A 19,098-nucleotide genomic window follows, 5' to 3' on the forward strand; every position below is an offset into this window, starting at 1 on the left:
ACAGAAGCAGTAAGCCTTCAGACAACAATTACAATGGATGAATAAAAGTTTCTCTTACAGCAAAGCTTTTACTATTTATTTGTTTGTATTTTGAGACAGGGTCTCTATATCTAACCCTGACAGTCCTGGAACTTACTATGTGGACCAGTCTGGCCTCAAACTCACAGAGATTCCCCCTGCCTCTGCCTCCTGAGTGCTAGGATTAAAGGTGTGCATCACCACATCTGGCCAGTATATTTTTTTCTCCTTTTTAAGAAGCACACTTGTAATTTTCTTGGTGAAAAATTATTAATATAGGCTCTGAAGGTGGAATCTGCTGCCAGAATGCTAGGATTCAAATTCCAGTTCAACTACTTGCTAGCTGACTAATTTTAAATAAGTGAAATCTTTCCTGACCCCCGTAGCACGCTGGCTAGTAAGGCTAGGCATACTGGGAGCTCTTTGCTGAATCAATTGCTGAAGAGTAATTGAGTATGGTTCTACACATCAACCTTGGGCCTCCACATGCGCGTGCATGCACACACAAACGCACAGACACACACACAATGCCCCCAAACATGCAAACCATATATGTATACACATGTTCACCACACATACATGAAAGATGGAAAAAGAAAAATAATATAAAATAGAGAATTCCCCTCTTGGCTCCTTGACCCAGCACCTGCAGATTGTCCTCTCCCCTCCCCACTCCCTTTCCCCCTCTCTTCACATGGTCATGGCCGGCCTCTACCCTCTCTACTCTTCTCTCTCTCCTCCCGCTCTCCCACTCTCTTAATAAACCTCCCCTAGTGGAACCATCAAAAAAAAAAAAAAAGAGAGAATTCCCTCATACCTCACTGTGCACATCTATAACAAGAGGACAATAGGAAAAATGGAAGAAGGAATACAGTCAGGGGAAAGGGGAGGAAAAGAGGAAGGTATTTATATATATATATATAAAGATATCTTGTTACTATTTAAGGTAATTTTCAAAATTAAAATATAAAAAATAAATAAATAGTATATGGGTTGAACATTCCTAACCCTAAACTCTGAAATCTGAAATCCTCCAATGTCTATCTTTCTCTGAGTCTTCAACCTGATACCACAAGTGGAAATTTCCACACCATAAAACTTGGTTACAAGTACAAGATTATTAAAAACATTTAGTGAGATTACTTTCAAGCTGTTTATACAGGATTCCGTCTCTGAGGGTGTCTCATTAGGTATATGCTAAGCTGAGATGGTCTTGATCCCGACCATCCTGGATGAAGGATGTTTAACTCTTTTATACAAATGATTCCTTTCAACGTTTAATACAGCTTGAGGCTCACAGTAACAACTCAAACGGTAGATCTCTCTTCTATTGTAGGCATAATGTTATTGTGCCCTGTGTAAAGATTATCCTTGTATTATTCGAATGCTGATTTCTGTGCCCTCATATCTGGTTGCAATCCTTACTCTAAGAATCTCCTGACTCAATGTTGTGTAAACATTGCTCCCCAATTATTCCTTAACTGGCCAATAAAGCTAGCTGATTAGCCTATGACTGAGCAGAGGAGAGAACAGGGCTGGGCTTCCTCCCAGCCAGGAGAGGGGGTGGGGAGAGGGAGAGGGAGGGGAAAGAGGAGGGGAGAGAGAGGTTGGGGGAGGGAGAGAGGGAGGGAGGGAGAGAAAGAGAAAGAGAGAGAAAGAAGAAGGAGGAGGAGGAAGAGGAGGAGGAGTGGTAGAGATTGATTAGTCATGGGGAAAAAGTTCAGGATAAAAACACCAGAGCAAAGAAAGCCATAAAATGAAAGTATCATAGAGATTTTGGCTGGGAGATAGCCAGATTAGCTTAGAGGATTAAAATAGAGTAATACTGCTCAATTGTTGTGCCCTTAAAGCTTGATAGATAAATATAATTGTACAGTCTCAATTATTTGGTAGCTAGCTTGGTAAGAGGAAAATTGTAACACACTTGTTACAATGCCATTTAACATGCTAGTGCTAACACTTGGTATTATTTCATGCCAAACATGTGCCAGACACCATAAGGCATATCAGAATGGCCCAAGTTGCTTTAAAGCAGGGGAAATAAGACGAATTCACACCTATAGAGCATGGATTTTCACACCTATAGAAATGGATTTCTGTTGAGAACAACTAGAAGAGGAGAGATCACATTCATTAATTTCTTTGTTCAACATACTTTGATACCCTACCACATGTAAGTATTAATATTGGGGGGGAAAGGACCCCAAAGAGGGAGAGGAATAACAGCAGGAGGTAAAATGAGGCAGGGGATGAAAATTATGCCAGGCTCTGCAGGCTAACGTGATTAGTGTGTGCAGACATATCTTATGAGGAGACATGGGAAAGGAATTAATGCACACATTCATTTACACATTCATTCAGCTAACATTTGATTTTTCTGTGGAATTTGTTTCAAAAAAGATTCCTAACTTTCAAAAAAAAAAAAAGAAGGTACTTTTGCATTTAACTACTTACATTGTGTAAGAAATGAGCAATCATTTTACAGAAGTAGGAAACACAGACAAGTACAACTCAAAAAATAAAATGGCCCATGATTCTCCTGTTCAAAGAGAACGCTTCCCTGCTGACATAAGATAAAGCCAGGAAGCCAGACCGGGAGGAGCTTGGCTGTTGTGAGAACCCCAAGGCCTGGTATAGAAAGTTGAGAGAGAAAGAGAGGACTGCTTGAGAGAGGAGGTAAAAATTGGCGGTGAGCATCAAAAAGATTAAAGAGGGGTAAAAGAGACAGCATTGCTTTCATTTCGGGTTGTAAAACATAAGGAGTGACCAAAAAAGATAAATAATCTTTTAGTATAATATTTTATAAAAAATACAAAGTATTGCCAAAGAAAAGCCCCACGTTGACAACAATACTTAAAATTTAACTAAAGGTTTAACTGAAGATCCAACCCTACGCTGCCCAGCTCAGCTTTGCTTACCTGGTCCTCTTCCTTTTTTTTTTTTTCTTCAGCTTTTTTTTTTAAATCAAATCATAATTTTTACTTATTCACACAGGGGTTATAAACACAAAAAGGCAGGATGTGGGGAAGGGGATGACACCGAAGCATGGATGTTCAGGGGGAATACAGATATCTTTCAGAACAGGGTATCGGCTGGGTGAAGGTTCAGGGGACAATTCACTATGACTCTGCCTATGACTCGCTTGTCCTTATCTAAGTTGGTATTGTCTGCCAAGGCTACCTATTTACAAGGTCTATGACTACTCAGGCTTGTAAATTTCCACAAAAGCTGCCTGTTGACATTATCTTATAGCCATCTGTTTCGATGTTTTTCCACTGAGACCCAAGACTTGGTGTTAGTATACATGTATGACAGGTCTATTGCTGATTTTAGGTCTATGGCTGATTTTAGGCCTTCAGTGTGTAAGCAGGGCTGCCCCTGACATCTCCTCCCTTCTCTAAGTATAGAAGGGCTGTAGCGATTCTAATCTTGAGAAGGTGGTGATAGAAGCCTGACCTCCAGTAATTGAAGGGGACCTTGTAATGGCTCCAGTCCCCCTGTCGTTGTCCAGTGAGGCATGAGGGCCATACCCATCCCCATGACTTTTTCCTGGAGAGGGGATACTTTTGACATCAACCCCTATGCAATCAGGCTTGTCCCTCAGGGAACCCAGATGTCAGGAGCCATAATGGGACAAGCTAATAATTAGCAGTTGATCATCCTGAAATGCCTGTCTCGGATTATTATCTGCGACAAGTGTGCCACATCAGCAAGGCTATGCTGGACATATTTTAGGAAATATCCTGCTATTAATATGTTTTTCCTATTATTATTATTAAACATACATAACAATCACTAAGCAACAGCACACCCCTTTGGAGCAGATCTCTGCAGACCCACGAAGATGTACTGTCTTGTAGTGTTGCTATATAGACAAATAGACGACTTCTTAAGTCTTAATGATGATCCGATAAGAATTCCTAAAATTATATCAATGATTATTAAGCTCTTTTATAGTGGGACTGCTATTAGGTCCTTTCTGATAGTCAAAACTGCAATGAGAACTCTGCCAGTCTCCCAAGTGTCATCAGTTAACAGCACTTAGATAGTAACCAGACTCTCTCCTACTCAGAGCACATTCCAAGGTGGTTGTAAAACAATTAACCAAAAGTCACTAATAGGGAACTAACGATTTATTATAGGTGCTAGGACAGAAGAGAAAATATTGCCTGGGTTTATCTATACAAAACTTCACTAATTTCTTAGTTATAGTTTTAAACCTTCATTTCAGTGAACCTGTGGAGCTAGACAGGTGATGGATGTTTAGTCAGATAATTACTCCTAATGGATATGCGTGTAAACATTATCTGTTGTAAACTTCTATTTCAATTTATGATTTGAATTTTGGTGTGAACTTGTGATGAACTTTGTGACATGTGATCAGGTACTCTGAATGATGTATAAGACAAAGGGACGTTCGTTAGCGACTCACTTTTCTCTCTCTCACTCACTTCTCACTTTCTCTCTCCCACTCCCCTCTCTCTCTCTCTCTCTCTCTCTCTCTCTCTCTCTCTCTCTCTTCTCTCTCCTCACTCCTCTCTCCTCTCTTCTTTCTTCCCTGCTTAGATTCTCTCTACTCAGAATTTTCCTTTGTTAGAATTCTTTACCTTTCTCTACTTTGTCTCTCAGCTAGCTTTCATAGGAAACTTTTTATACTTAGTAATAAACTACAATAACTTCTTTAAGTGTCTTTTCTTCCTGTGACTTCAAACCAACAGACCTAAGTTAGAGCCTGGCAGTGCCTGCAGAGAGAGTACTAAGGATATTTGCCTAATTCTCTGCTGTCCCTGGGCTGAGGTATTAAGTGCCAGAAACTGCAGTTTCTGGACAGAGGATACGGGAGGGCAGGCCAGCTACAGTAGCCTAACCCTAGGTCTTATCCACTGCCAACGACGATCTTCCCATCCTCCTCGGCTGCCTCAAGAAGAACCGACTGGAGGAGAAGAAAGAAGATCACCTTCTCCTCCCACCAAGCCGGGTACAACTCCCGGCACCCAGAGAGATATTTTTAACTTTATTTATATTCCCTTGCAGTGCTTAGCCTCGCAGCCTAAGCAAGAATTCAGATCGCCAGTCAGAGGGGATTCTGGGTGGCCCCTCTCTGCTTGGTCTAGGGGCGGAAGTCCCCTCTTTTAGGTTGGGTGGAGATGGGTTTTGGGAACACCCTGAATAGAGTAACAACCTCATCTTGAGTCTCGTGGTCCTCCATAGCTAACTTATGATAATGTATCTGAATAGGTTTTGCTACCAAATTATTTATCTGTTGTTTCACAAAGTTAGTCTATTTAAAGCCCAGGGACCAGAAGAAATAAGCAAAAATAACCCAATTAATGGTCCCAAGATGGGAGGAAGTATGATTGACAACCATGGAGAGGCTGAAAACCAATTCTTATACCAGCATTCATCTGTCTCTTTCTCTCTCTGTCTTTTCTCAGGGCCTTCTTTGACCTTTTTCATGCTCTCTTTAACCATCCCTGTCTTGTCTATGTAAAGGCAACATTCTTCTTTAAGGGCTGTACACAGTCAAGAGCTGTACACAGTCTTTTCTATTGTAAAAGAGTAAATCATGTCCAATAATGTCCTTTGAAATTTTTGGAGGTCTCTTCAGACAGCCAAATGAGGGATTTCTTCAGATTAGTGATGCCAATCCCTAGCTGTTTGATGTTCTTGTCAATGGCCCTTCAAAGGTCTGAGTAGTATGAGTTCGGAGGCCAGCATCTGGATTAGAACTTCTAACAGCAGACATCACGGGTGATTCACTTTTACCTGAGATACTGCTCCTGGGAGGCCCTTTTCCTCTGTAAGGAGGTTCTTTTGTAAGGTTGGGTACAGAGCTGCCGCCTAGGATCTGCTCTATCCTCGGGCCCTGGTCCTCTTCTTAAGTCTGCGTATACTGATCAATCCCTGTAACTCTGATCTCACACATTTTTTCTGCCCTTCTCTGGGTCCTGCCCAGGGTGGGCTTTGGGTTTGTCTCATTCAACCGGAAGCAGCTGTAAGAAACCAGGAGGCTAAGGAAGGCCTCAGTTAAGGTCTCCTATGCCAATAGCTTGTGCCAAGCCTCTCTGGCTGCTCTGGGGTCCACCAAGCTCTGTCCCTCCAGTTCCTTCCCACTCTGGACTCTGGGACTGCCTCCTCTTCTCTTCATGCTGCCCACATTACTGTTGATCGTCCCTCCTAAGTTCCAAGGGAGGCTACTTCAGTGGGCCTGTCAGATAATTCATCGTGCCTGCCTGATTGACTCACGCTAGTCATAGTAGTCAAACCTGCCGCCCCGGGAGCTCACTGATTCAAGCAGACTGGCTGGCCACTAAGTCCCTAACGTCATCCCCCGCCCCCCATCACTAACACCACCTTTGGCAGCACTCGGTTTATAGGAACGGGTTGAAGGTGTGTATTATGAAATATGGTGTGGCGACGGCCATAAAGAGGTACCTGGAGGGCAGGGACCTGGAAAAGGGGTAGAGGCAGAGAAAGAGGGGGACAGAGAAGGACAGAAAGAGAAAGACAGGGTGGCTGGAAACACATGGGAACAGAGAAAGAAAGTGAGAAGGAGAGGAGGGGAGGGAGAAGGAGGAGGAAGAAGGAGGAGGAGGGGTGAGGTAGTGAGTAGTCCTCTTAGACACTGGCAGTAGCACAGGTAGTAATGGCAACAGTCAATGATATAAGTTATTGCTAGGTCACTGTTGGGCGGAGTCTAGCAGAATCGCTCAACAGCGTGGGTTTTTATTTGGGTGCTGGTGGTCCAAATGTGTGTCCATGTTTGACTGGCAAGCACTTTGCTGATCAAGGTAACCTTACAGCAGAAAATCCAGGCTGCTTGGACCATACTTCGTTGAAGAATTTAAAAAGCCTGGCCAGGCCAGGTTATGGTGTGGTTATGGTCACTCATCTCCCTCTCTCCTTCCTGTCCCTGAATGTCACCACATCCAGTGTCTGGGAGCTCAATCCTTCCCCAGGTTCACCCAGCACCCTAAGGCCTGGCTTCTGGATGAACCCCAGGGTTCTGCCAGATGGACTTCCTCCCCCACCCTCCTAACCTTGCCATGCTCCAGTTCACTCTGTCTTCATCTCCAGCGGGCTTCACACACCTGACTACAAACTTTGAAAGGAGTCTTCTCCTCTGGTGTTCAGGGGTGGAGACCCCGTGCCTGGAGGTGGCATGTGGAGGAGGATGTGAGGAGGAAGGTGGTTCTTCCAGAAAATGGTGCTCTGTAAGAAAACAAGGACAAGAGGAATAGAGACCTGACATCCAGTGTACAAAGACAGGAATCAGGGGGGAAAAAGTCACGGTCAAGTGGATGCCAGCGGGACTGTGTTAGTTCTGCCAATACTCAGCGCAGAGATACAGGATGCTGCAGGAGTCTTTGGGAGGACTGGTAAGCACAGGTCTCCTTGAGGGACTGCTGTAAGCCTGACATTGCTAAGGTAGCAGAAGGCATTTGCACGGTGCTAGTGGAAGTGCAAACTGGTGCAGCCACTGTAGAAATCAGTGTAAAGAGTCCTCAGAAAAATCTATGATAGACCCTGAGACCCAGCTATAGCACTTCTGGGCATGTACTTACCTGAAAGACTCCATGCCAATGTATCACCACAGAGATGCCAGCCCAGCCCATCGGTGTTTGCTGTAGCGGTATTCACAACATGGAAGTTGTAAATCCAACCAGGGTGGCCAGAGAAATGGATGAGGAAGACGCAGTCATATATAATTGGCAGGGATATATGCAATCACGGTAAGCATGTCATTGGCTAGGTACTCCTACATCAATCACTAAGAAAATACCCTGAAAGAAAAGAGAGAAAAGACAGGGTCAAGTTAGCCCAGCACTGGCTGGCTAGAAGCTAGCTGGGGGTGGCTAGAAGCTGCAGTGGAGTGGTGTTTCTCCCACACCCCAAAGCTCCAGGTATCCAGCACCAGGCCACAGCTGACAACCCACCTCAGCTATGTAGGGCTTAGTACACAGATGAGAGACGCCACTGCCACCATGCCACCCAGGTTCCCCCTTTCACCTTCACCATATCCCCTGCTGTACCATGGAGGAGCCACAGCTGCCAGAACTGGCTCACTGTTCTGAAACTCAGAGAAAAGCGTCAGAGAAAATGGCTTATCTCCTGTAAACGTGCCCTGGAACATCTGTAATTCTGTTATCAGAGCCTTTAAAAAAAATTGAAGATCAATTCAAGATGGTAGAAGCCACCGGCCTTCACTTGCAAGACACTGAGCAGCTCACTGGGAGGACCCTCAGTCCCTCTTGAGGCTTGGGCAACAGACCTCGAACACAGCATGGGGCTGCCACTGCTCTGGCTGTTCCTGCTCACCTACTGGGGAGGAGAGCTCCAGCTGTAGGGCTGCCCAAGGGCCTCAGAATGTCTTAGTGAGCAGGTGGGTCAGCTTTCGCTGCAGACAGAGAGGTGGACAGCAGCCTGGAGCTCTTTCGAAACCTGTGGTTGGACACCCTGCCCAGTCAAAAGATCAACCTGACTCTAGGCAACAACAGGATATCTGAGATGAGCCTCAGCTGTAGTCCAGTATTTATAGTGCTTCAGAAACCAGAGACCTTGAACAAGACCAATGACTTAATAAGCATTTGCATATAAAGCTATTTGAATACATACATACATAGATACATACATACATACATATATACATACATACACATATATTCATACATACTGTGTGATATACTACCACTTTGATGAATAAAGGTGTAATGGGGAGGTGAAAAGGATTGTCTTGTATGTGGCAGAGAGGCAAAGCTAGAGGCATGTGGTGGCAACAGACATAGAAGCTCATTCAGCTGTGGACTGGGTAGCATTGCCAGGTAGAGCTGGCAGGATGGTGAGCCACAGCCTGGAGCTCAAGCAGATGACGGCAGCATGCTCAAGATGGAGAACAGTTCGTTTTCTGGATTGGGCCTCTTTGAAAAACCTCCATGGTCCGTGTTGCTGCCAGAGGCCATGTTGCTGCATGTGTTCTGTGCAACAGCTGGGAGTCTGTGGTTCGTGCTGCCCCCCATGGCCATGTTAGCATCCATGCTCTGAGATGCCATGGGGCCTTGATGTTCACGGCTAGTATTAACTGCCAAAGGCCATGTTGATACACTCGATCCTGTTGCCACCAGAGACCATGTGGAGGCCCGTGGTCTGTTCAGGTGCTGGAAACCATGTAGAGGCCCGTGGTCCGTGCTGCTGCAGGCTGTTATGGGCTGGACACTTCTGTCGTAGTGATGTCAATCACTCCAGCCTCACAGTTGAGAATGAGAGACATTGAAGGCATCTACAACCGCCTCCCGCTCCCCAAAGAAGCAGTTTAGACAGAAAGCTATTGAAGACAGTCCTGAAGAGCTTTAAAGTGTAGCTCTTCGCAGTTGATGGCTTCTGTCGGTGGAGGTGGGGACGGTAAAGGACTCCTTGAAGGCCTGGTCACAGGAAGGTTGACCATGCTTTAGCAAGTATGTGGACAACACAAATCATACTTGGTGTTTATATCTACAAGTGTGTGGGGGGGAGAGGACACAGCAATGGGAGGGTGAAACTTGGAGGAATGACAGACCAGTGTGATTGGGATATATTCTGTGAAATTCCCAAATAATCAATAAAAATATTATGGCAGGGGGAAACGAGGAAAAAGAAAATGCCCTATAGGCTTGCCTACAGCCTGATCTTTGGGAAGCAGTTTTTCAATTGCATTCCCTCCTCTCAGGCTTGGGTCAAGTTGACATAAAGCTAGCAAGCATAGGTGAGAAGGAGTACGGGGTTGAGGGTCTAATAAAAAAGGTGTGTTTATACAGGGCTTAGATATTGAATAGGAGTTTATCACATGGAATGGGGGTAGGGTAAGGAGAAGATTCTAGAAGAAACAGCAAGCACAGAAGCATACTGTGTAAAAAATGCTTAGGACTGGGTCAACGGTTAATTGGTTAAGAGCACTTGCTGCTTTTGCAGAGGATCCGGGTTCAGTGCTGTTAAGCAACCGTGTGGTGGCTCACAACTGTCTGGAACTCTAGTTCCAGGGGACCCAAAGCTGGCTTCTGACTTCTCTGGGTACCAGGCACACATGTGACACACATGCATACATATACCACTCATGCACATATAATGAATCTTAATAGGGAATAAAGAACAGTTAAGAAAACCAAATGCTTGTTGTTAATATGACGTAAGAACTTGTTTACCCTTCTTGATGCCAAGCTACTTGTAAATAAAAGAAACAGGTGACCCCAGTGTGGTAGCTGGTGGCCAGCTAGTGGATTATGTAAAGCAATACACTCACGCCCAGAAGGTAAATGTTGCCACAACTCAGGTGAACCGTGTTCTTGGAAAAGGAGCTTAGTATGGCTTATCCCCGGTGTTGGTTCCGATGTTGGCTACACTGAGGTTCATTCACGCTTATATCCGATTTGTACTCCTGACTTACTTTTTTTTTTGGACAGAACTGGACAGGGAAGTTTCAAAAGCAAACAAAAGGAAACGAGATCCAATATCCACAGGAAAATAATTCATGGATGCCCTATAGAGCAAAGGCAAACTGACTCTCAGAAAGATTGCGTCCAGCACTGTACTTTCAGGATAACGCCTTGCTCAATGGCATCTTCCCTAAGGATTTAAAAAGAAATGAACACAGTATTTACACAGTAGTATTTAGAAGTCTATTATTTGCTAGAATCGCTAAGACATGTTTGACAATATTTTTCTTATGGTATGTCCCTTGAATCTGGCATCTAAGCTGACAATGGTTCATTCATCCCTCTTATTTCATAGTGAGTACAAGACTTAGAAATCCCCTAAGCAGACCCTGGAAGACATCCACAATTGACACACCCAACCTACCTCACCTCCTTTACCACATAATGCTTTTCTCTTTCTTGATTTTTTTTCTATATCAACGCAAATAATGTTTTCCTTTTCAGAAACGCAAGCCTCTTGATATCCTTTCGGAAATATCAGTGGTCACAATGGTTTGGAAGTGTGTACTGAAGATAATGGTAAGGGTATTTAGACTGAGTCATATCTACTTGTTTACACTCTATCCTTTAAAGGGTATTATAGGATTTAGGTTATCTTTAACCTGATTCACACAATGTAATAAAATGTAAAACGAAGTGACCAATGTTGGAAACACAACCACTGTGCTTGAGGTGAAAGGGTGCTTATCTGTGATGAGTGCTTCACAGATCTTATTGAACCGGGCTTGCTTCAGGTACACTCATTTGATTACACTGTTTGGTCATTGGAAATGGCACCTGTTGCGCACACGGAGCGGTAAGTTCCTTTCTCAGGGTTGAACAAAAGGTTCACTCAATCATTCTTTTCACAGGCTTTTGCTGAACACCTTCTATAGGGCAGGCACTATATATACCCAGGGCTGGACATTTGCGGATGAGAGGGGTCTATCTCTGCATGAGCGGGGGACACAGGGGTAAGGCTTGTGTCGGAGCTCTTGGCCTGGGAGACTGTGCCAGTGATCTGATGCTACAGTAATGCTGAGAAACAACCAACCAATGGGTTCAGCGCTATATGATAGCTGGTAATTGCCTGTGCATCCGGAATGACGTGGTAGTGGTCCTCTTGGCTGCTATTGGCTAATCAAAGATGGCCTCAGTTAGGACAACCATGGTAATTTGGATCTGCCTTTCATCCCTATTATTTTAGCTGACAGAGTCTCATGGACACAGGCCTGACTGTATAAGTGATTTTCCTTTGTTTTTATTTGTGACATGCTCTTACTCTGTAGCCCAGGCTGGTCTTGAACTCTGCAGTGACCCGCCTGTCTCTGTCGGCCAAGTGTCAGGATTATAGATATGTGTCACCGCACCCAGCTGCTGCACAAGCAATCTTTTTAATTTTTTTTGACAATTTCATCCATGCATGTAATGTATCTTTTATACGTTCACTCCCCTTTCCCTCTACCCCTGCCCCATTTCACTCTGAATCCTCTCTTCCCAAAAATCTTCTTCCCTACTTTCGTGTCCTTTGTGACCAGTGATTTTAATCAGGGCTGCTTGCCTGAGCAAGGGTGGATCCCACTTATGGAGGCATGGAGCAGCCAGCCCTCTTACAAACATAAAACAACAAGCGTGTGATTGAAGGTCTTTGGAGAGATGGTACCAAATGCTATCCTCAAGACACTGCACCAACCTTAAATAACATGAGGTTTGTTTATTTATTGTCCTGAGACATTGTTTTCTGTTTGCATTGCTTTCTTCTTCCTGGTTTTTTTGAGTCATACAAGAAGACAGAGTTCATGTATAGATGGTGCCATCTATATACTGATCTATATATTGCCAACTCACTGCTGAAAACAGCACACCACATTCTTCACCTTCCTGTCCTAAAGGAAACCTAGGTCATGTCTCCAGACATGGCTTCTCCTGCCTCATCTTGAGTGAGAGCCTCACAGTGGGAGAGTTGTCCCCTCCTGCTCTTCATGGCTGCCTGCACACCATTCTGACTCCCTTTTTATAAAGATGCCTAGCTTTGAGTCTGATGCTAACCAGGCTCCTTACCCTGATTGTGACCAGATGGCTGCTGTCACACTTAGGTCCTGCTCAAGTGGCAACTCTGCATGGACTCCATAGGTGATCTTTCTAGATCAGTGGTTCTCAACCTTCCTAATACTGTAACCATTTAATACAGTTTCTCATTTATGGTCGGGTGGCCCCCAACCATAAAATTATTAACTTGCTATTTCAGAACTGTAATTTTGCTACTGTTATGAACCATGATGTAAATCTCTGACATGCGGGATACCTGATGGGACCCCTGAGAAAGGGTAATTCAACCCTCAAAGGGGTCGAGACCCACAGGCTGAGAACCTCTATTCTTCACCCAACATGTCTAAAATCTTTGGCATCCTTGCTTCTAAGAGCTTGTCCTCCATGTTAGTTCTGCACCACCCCCACCCCCTGTCCATTTGTTCCCCTCTAATCCAGCTTCACCTCCTCAGTCATCCTTAAAGTCACCCAGGGAAGGCTCGCTTGGCACTCTGCTCCTCTGTCTTGACTGCCTTCTTCTGAAAAACAACCAGTTGTACATAAGTCTGACTCAGCAGCTGCACAAGACTATCTCCTGTGACTACTCCTGTCATTTTAAGCTTAGGATCTCTCACCCCCAAAGGCTTTTAGCATTGTGTGTCCATCTTGTCTGCATCACTGATCCATTCTCACAGATGCCCGTTTCTATCTTCTTCTTGTTCTTTTTGTTTGTTCTTTTGAGACAAGAGCTCATGGAGCCAGAATCATCCCAAACTCACTCTGTAATGTAGCTTGACCTTGAACTCTTGACCCTCCTGACTGCCTCCACCTTCCTAGTGTGCCACCATGCCTGGCTTTTCCTAAAGATAGGGTGATAATGCCTTATCTGTTGTTTGTTGGCATGTCCAGGTTAAAGAAAATTAAAAATGCAAGATATCTATCTATCTATCCTCTCTATACATACATACCTACACACATACATACATACATACATACATACAGATATATAGATAGATGAATATATATTGGCACATATGTTTGTGGGTAGATTATAAGAGCAGGCTGCCTTTCTTAGATCCCATTCCTCTGGTCATATCTTTATACTCAGGACCCCACAGCATTAATTTCTTCTCAATCAAGGCCATTGATGACATCATGTTTTAATATATGACCTTTGTCTATTTTTGGAGCAGGGGATGATGAGAAAGAGTCTCACTGTGTAGCTCATACCTGAAGCTCAGGCCTTCTGCCACATGACCAGGCTTGGTAGCATCTTTAATCCCAGCACTTGGGATGTAGGAATCACAGGAGAATACTGCTACACCTGGCCCTTTTTGAGATTTCTTGAACACAGCTGATTACTTCCTTCTCCATGATGTGATTTCTTTCCTTGGCTTGCAGAACCCCACACTGGCCCTACATACCATCTCTGTGTTAACTCTCAAATGTGTACCATCAGCTAGAGGTCTCTTCCGATCTCTGGATTGGTGTATGTAACTGCCCACTTGATATTTCTACTTGGATGCCCACTAGGCAACTTGAACGTGACTCTTCCAGAATTCAACTCCTGATTTCCAATCCTCAATGTTATCTTTAAATCCCTGCCCCTCAGGAGCTTCTGAGTTTAACTTAAGACTAGGCCAACGTTTCACGAATAATGAAAAAGTTTGAAGTGTTTGTTTGAACAGTGGAAGAACAGGTTAGGTTAGGGTAAATCAGAGTTAGGGGGAAAGAGAATGCAGTCTTAAATTTCTGCTTGGTTGTTGCTTTCTTGAGGCCACTTAACAGGGAAGGGAGAATGATAAAGTGAGGGAACAAAGAGGAGTTCCCAGTAAGGCCCAGGCATCATTATATGCCTTGACAGAACCAGGAGCTTGAATTGCCAGACAGCATCAGGCTCCTAGAATTCTACTTCAGCTTCTAAACCAACTATGATTGCCTAACAGGAGTGGAGTCTGGTAAGGACATTAGTGGGTCCTGTGGTGGGCTGTAACCCTGTGCTTTATGCTAATAGCTAAGGTCTGTGTATTCTACCCCTGAGTAGCTGTTGACTGTGTCCACCTTATGGTGGGAACCACAGTCTTTGCTCAGGCTTTCAAAACATCACACACATTAAGTAAAATAGTAATAAAAATTTAAACCCATTGTGCCCTTAAAAATAGTTTAAAGGTAGACAATTTCCAACAGGAGTTACTATTGTTTATTCCACGATATAAAAGTGCCTACAATAGGAAAAAACAGCCCAAAGTTCAGCCATGGAAAGCTCATTTGTGGAGAGGAAACTCAGTCGGGAGCCCAAGTTGGTTGTCTCAACTTCCCCCATTGGTTTCTGCTAGAGGTTGTGAGTGTCTGACTTCACAGTGCTATCATTCTGATGTTCGCTCTTTTACTTGGAAGCTTCGCCCAAGGGGATGCTGCGCTCTGCCCAAGGACACTCTCTGCTGTCAGCCCCACCCGGCTGCCTTCCCTTTGCTTGGTTTCTGCTGGATCCTGTGAGCACCCTATCTAATGTCATATTTGTCTGCTACTGTTTGTACTATTGAGAACTCCAGCTGGATGCTATCTATCTATCTATCTATCTATCTATCACCTATCTCTCTATTCTTATGTATATAATAATGTATTAATATATTGGCAGTATATTAACATATAACATATAATTAATACATAGTAAATATCTCAAAGAAATATTAGTATATATTAATGTATTAATTATATATATATTAATATATATATATTAAGTTCACTCATGCAAAACCAAATGTTTATCCATTGAAGATTGTCCTGTTGATCACACAGAATATAAGTGCTATCCTAAGATGAATGCACCAGATGCCATTTCTTCTTTGAAGAAGTGACTCTTTTGAAACGTACAAGGGAGGATATGGGATAATCATAAGAATGGTGATAGACCACACAGAAACTGGCCCTCCCATGCATCCCTGCTGGAACAACAGGAATAAATGACTTCTGTATCTAAAATTACAAAACTTACAGGCCTAACATGTAAACATTTTTGGTTTTCTGCATATCATTTCTCCCTTGTCCTTTTTGTGATTAACAAAAACTATTCACTACATAAGATCACTGATAACTCTACAGGCGATGCTGGAAATGTCAATGAATATAAACCTTCCTCTAAATCCTAAATTCTGTGAGATGAAAAAAAAGGAAGGAAGAAGAAAAGAAAGGAAGGAAAAAAGGAAGAAAGGAAGGAAGAAGGAAAGAAAAGGTATAAAAATCCAAATGGCAAGAAGGTTTGTCTAAGACTTACAACAATGGAAAGCTTGGTGGTTATTGATGAGTATACAGGTAATCTTAATTTACTATGGTGTGTGTTGTATGTAATTTGTATTCAACTCTTTTTACAAAAATAAAATGAAGTCAATTAAGTAGGTAGGACATCTTTAAAAGAGTATAAAGTTTATTTTTGATAAACATAGTTAAATATTTTTAAAAACCAGTTTTGTCTTAGTTACTAGTCTATTGCTGTGAGGAGATACCATGACCAGGGCAAAGCTTCTAATGAAAGCATTTGAGAAAGAGGGAGAGGGAGAAGGAGAGGGAGTGGGAGAGGGAGAGGGAGAGGGAGAGGGAGAGGGAGAGAGAGAGGGAGAGGGAGAGGGAGAGAGAGAAAGGGAGAAGGAGAGGAAGTGGGAAAGGGAGAGGGAGTGGGAGAGGGAGAGGGAGAGAGAGAGAGGGAGTGGGAGAGGGAGAGAGAGAGAGGGAGTGGGAGAGGGAGAGGGAGTGGGAAAGGGAGAGGAAGAGAGAGACAGAGAGGGAGAGGGAGAGGGAGAGGGAGAGAGAGAGGGAAAGATTGGGTCTAATCTGAGCTTTTGAAACAAGCCCACCCATCAGTGACACATCTCCTCCAACAAAACCACACCTGCTACAACAAGGTCACAACTCCAAATCCTTCCCAAACAATTTCCACATCCCAAGGAATAAGTATTCAAATATACAAGACAATAGGGATCATTCTTATTCAAACCACAACAGATTATCTGTAATTGTTGCTAAAATTCTTGTCCCAGGGAGCAGTAAAACAACATCTACACACACACACACCCACCAACACACACCCCAACACACACACACCCCAACACACACACACCCCAACACACACACACACCAACACACACACACACCAACACACACACACACCAACACACACACACCAACACACACACACACACACCAACACACACACACACAAGACTTCAATAACAAACTGAAATTCAATTCCATTAAAGTTGTCTTAGGGAGAGCCAATACAGTTTTTGAACTTCCTTATAGAGCCTTCATAAGGTGTTCCTTACAGGTGTATGGGCAGTCCTCTCCCAAATGACCACACCTGAAAGCCTTATCCGGCACCAATGAGAGCTTCTTCACCACCACTTAGACGGAGCCCCCTCCATCTTCCCCAGGTTCTGTGTACTCTGGCTCCTCCCTGGGCAACTCTCAGAGTTGTCAGATAATAGGGAGCCATTAGCTACTCGGGTGAGAATCTTATGCCTTTACTGTGGGAAAGGGGGTGTAGTCACCCACCATTGCTACTGGATGATTTCTTCCAAGGAGATACAGCTAAGCTCCCCAAGATCATAGCTGCTTGGCTCAGAGGACAGTCACTCATGATACCATGATAAAATAAAATTTCATTCTGAGAATAAAACATAAAAGAAAACAATAACATAGAAAGTTTTAATCTAAGTCTCAGAACATTTGCAGCAGATAAGACTTTAAGAATGACATATGCAGCCAGGTGGCGGTGGTGGCGCACGCCTTTAATCCCAGCACTTGGGAGGCAGAGGCAGGTGGATTTCTGAGTTCGAGAGTTCGAGTCTAGCCTGGTCTACAGAGTGAGTTCCAGGACAGCCAGGGCTACTCAGAGAAACCCTGTCTCGAAAAAAAAAAACCCCCCCCCCAAAAAAAAAGAATGACATATGCTTCCTGGTGAAAGATTATAAAAAGTTCAGAGTTCAAGACGATAATACTTAGTGTCTGATAAGCCAGTGGTAGGTTAGATTAAGATAATGATTTGCTTGTTTACAAAAAATTAGTTTAAAAACAAGCATTCATATGAGCAATATAATTGCTTGTTTTACTACATTTTTTTTAAAGCTTCAATCACTTGGGAAAACTGAGTCTTGAAAGGATTTCTTTTTTTAAAAAGTGTTTGGTTTTGTTGTCTAAAATAAATCTAAATGTTACACAGAAGTTAAAATTACAAGATTGGTTAAGGCCACACTTCTGAGTGTTCATCAACCAAAGCCTGATGACCTCACTACCAAAGATAAGAGGATCACAAGAGTCTGCCAATGTTGTAACCCTTGTCATCTGTGATCACCTGACAAGCAGGGCATGCTGGGATGGGGGTGCCCATTTGGTCTCCAAAAAGACTGAACTGTTACCAGCAAACATCCTACAGGGAGAATCGTCAACAGAGGACATGTTCCCTGAGCTTCCTAAGGAGGCTTCACATTTAACAGTGCCCTGACTCATTCTTACAGATAACACTACTGGTAGAGAAAAATCAACCAAATTCAGGGGTCTTCCTATATGTTCTTATGAACAGACTCTAAGGAGGTTCAGCTAGCGTCAAAATAATAATAATAATAATAATAATAATTTTTAAAAGCCTGTGGATATCTGCCTAATTTTAATAAAAAAACATCATCCAAAAAGCATTAACTGCAGTCAGTACAGCAGCTCAAGCCTGTGATCCTAGCACTTGGAAGGCTGAGGCAAGACGGCACAACTCCAGGCTAGCTTTGGCTACATAGTGATTCCCAGGCCAGGTTGGGCTAAAGAATGAGGCCTCCATCTTGGAGAAATAAGGATTAGCTGACAGGGGTAAATGTTTATGATATAAGGTGAAGGAGACCCTGGAGTCACCCTCTGCCAGCATGTGTGCCAATCCTTTCAAGTCATATAACCAAAGAGCTCTAGTGTCCGTGAGACAGGCATCGGCACAGTTACACAGAGAACATCGAATAGCAAGAAAACAAGGCATGAAACAGTGCACGGTGAATCTTAAACAAGGATGCTTTGTGTCTGAATTGTACTTTGGAATGTAAATTATCTTAAAGCAAAAAAACAAAGGGCTGAGATGATTTAGGGAAGTGCTTGCACACACACACATACACACACACATACACAGAGAGAGAGACAGACAGAGACAGAGAGACAGAAACACAGAGAAAGAGATACAGAGACAGACACACATACAGAAAGACAGAGAGACAGACACACACAGAGACAGAGAGAGAAAGAGACAGAGAGACAGAGACAGAGAGACAGAGAAATAGACACAGAGAGAGAGAGAGAAACAGACACACACACATAAGGACAGAGAGAGACAGATAGAGACAGAGACAGAGGCAGAGACACACACAGAGAAAGAGAGAGGAGGGAGGGAGGGAAGGAGGGAGGGAGGGAGGGAGGGAGGGAGGGAGGGAGGGAGGGAGAGAGGGGACAAATATACAAACTTCTGTGTGCTGAGGTGAGCCATGAACCTCTGCTGACTAATTTTTACAGACTTCCACATGCAGGGGAGGAGAGGTAAACGGCTTTCTCCTGGCAGCAGCGTGGCCAGGGGTTTGTACTC

This window comes from Grammomys surdaster, unplaced genomic scaffold, assembly GCF_004785775.1.
Source record: "Grammomys surdaster isolate TR1022 unplaced genomic scaffold, NIH_TR_1.0 187, whole genome shotgun sequence".
In the NCBI taxonomy this organism is placed as follows: domain Eukaryota; kingdom Metazoa; phylum Chordata; class Mammalia; order Rodentia; family Muridae; genus Grammomys; species Grammomys surdaster.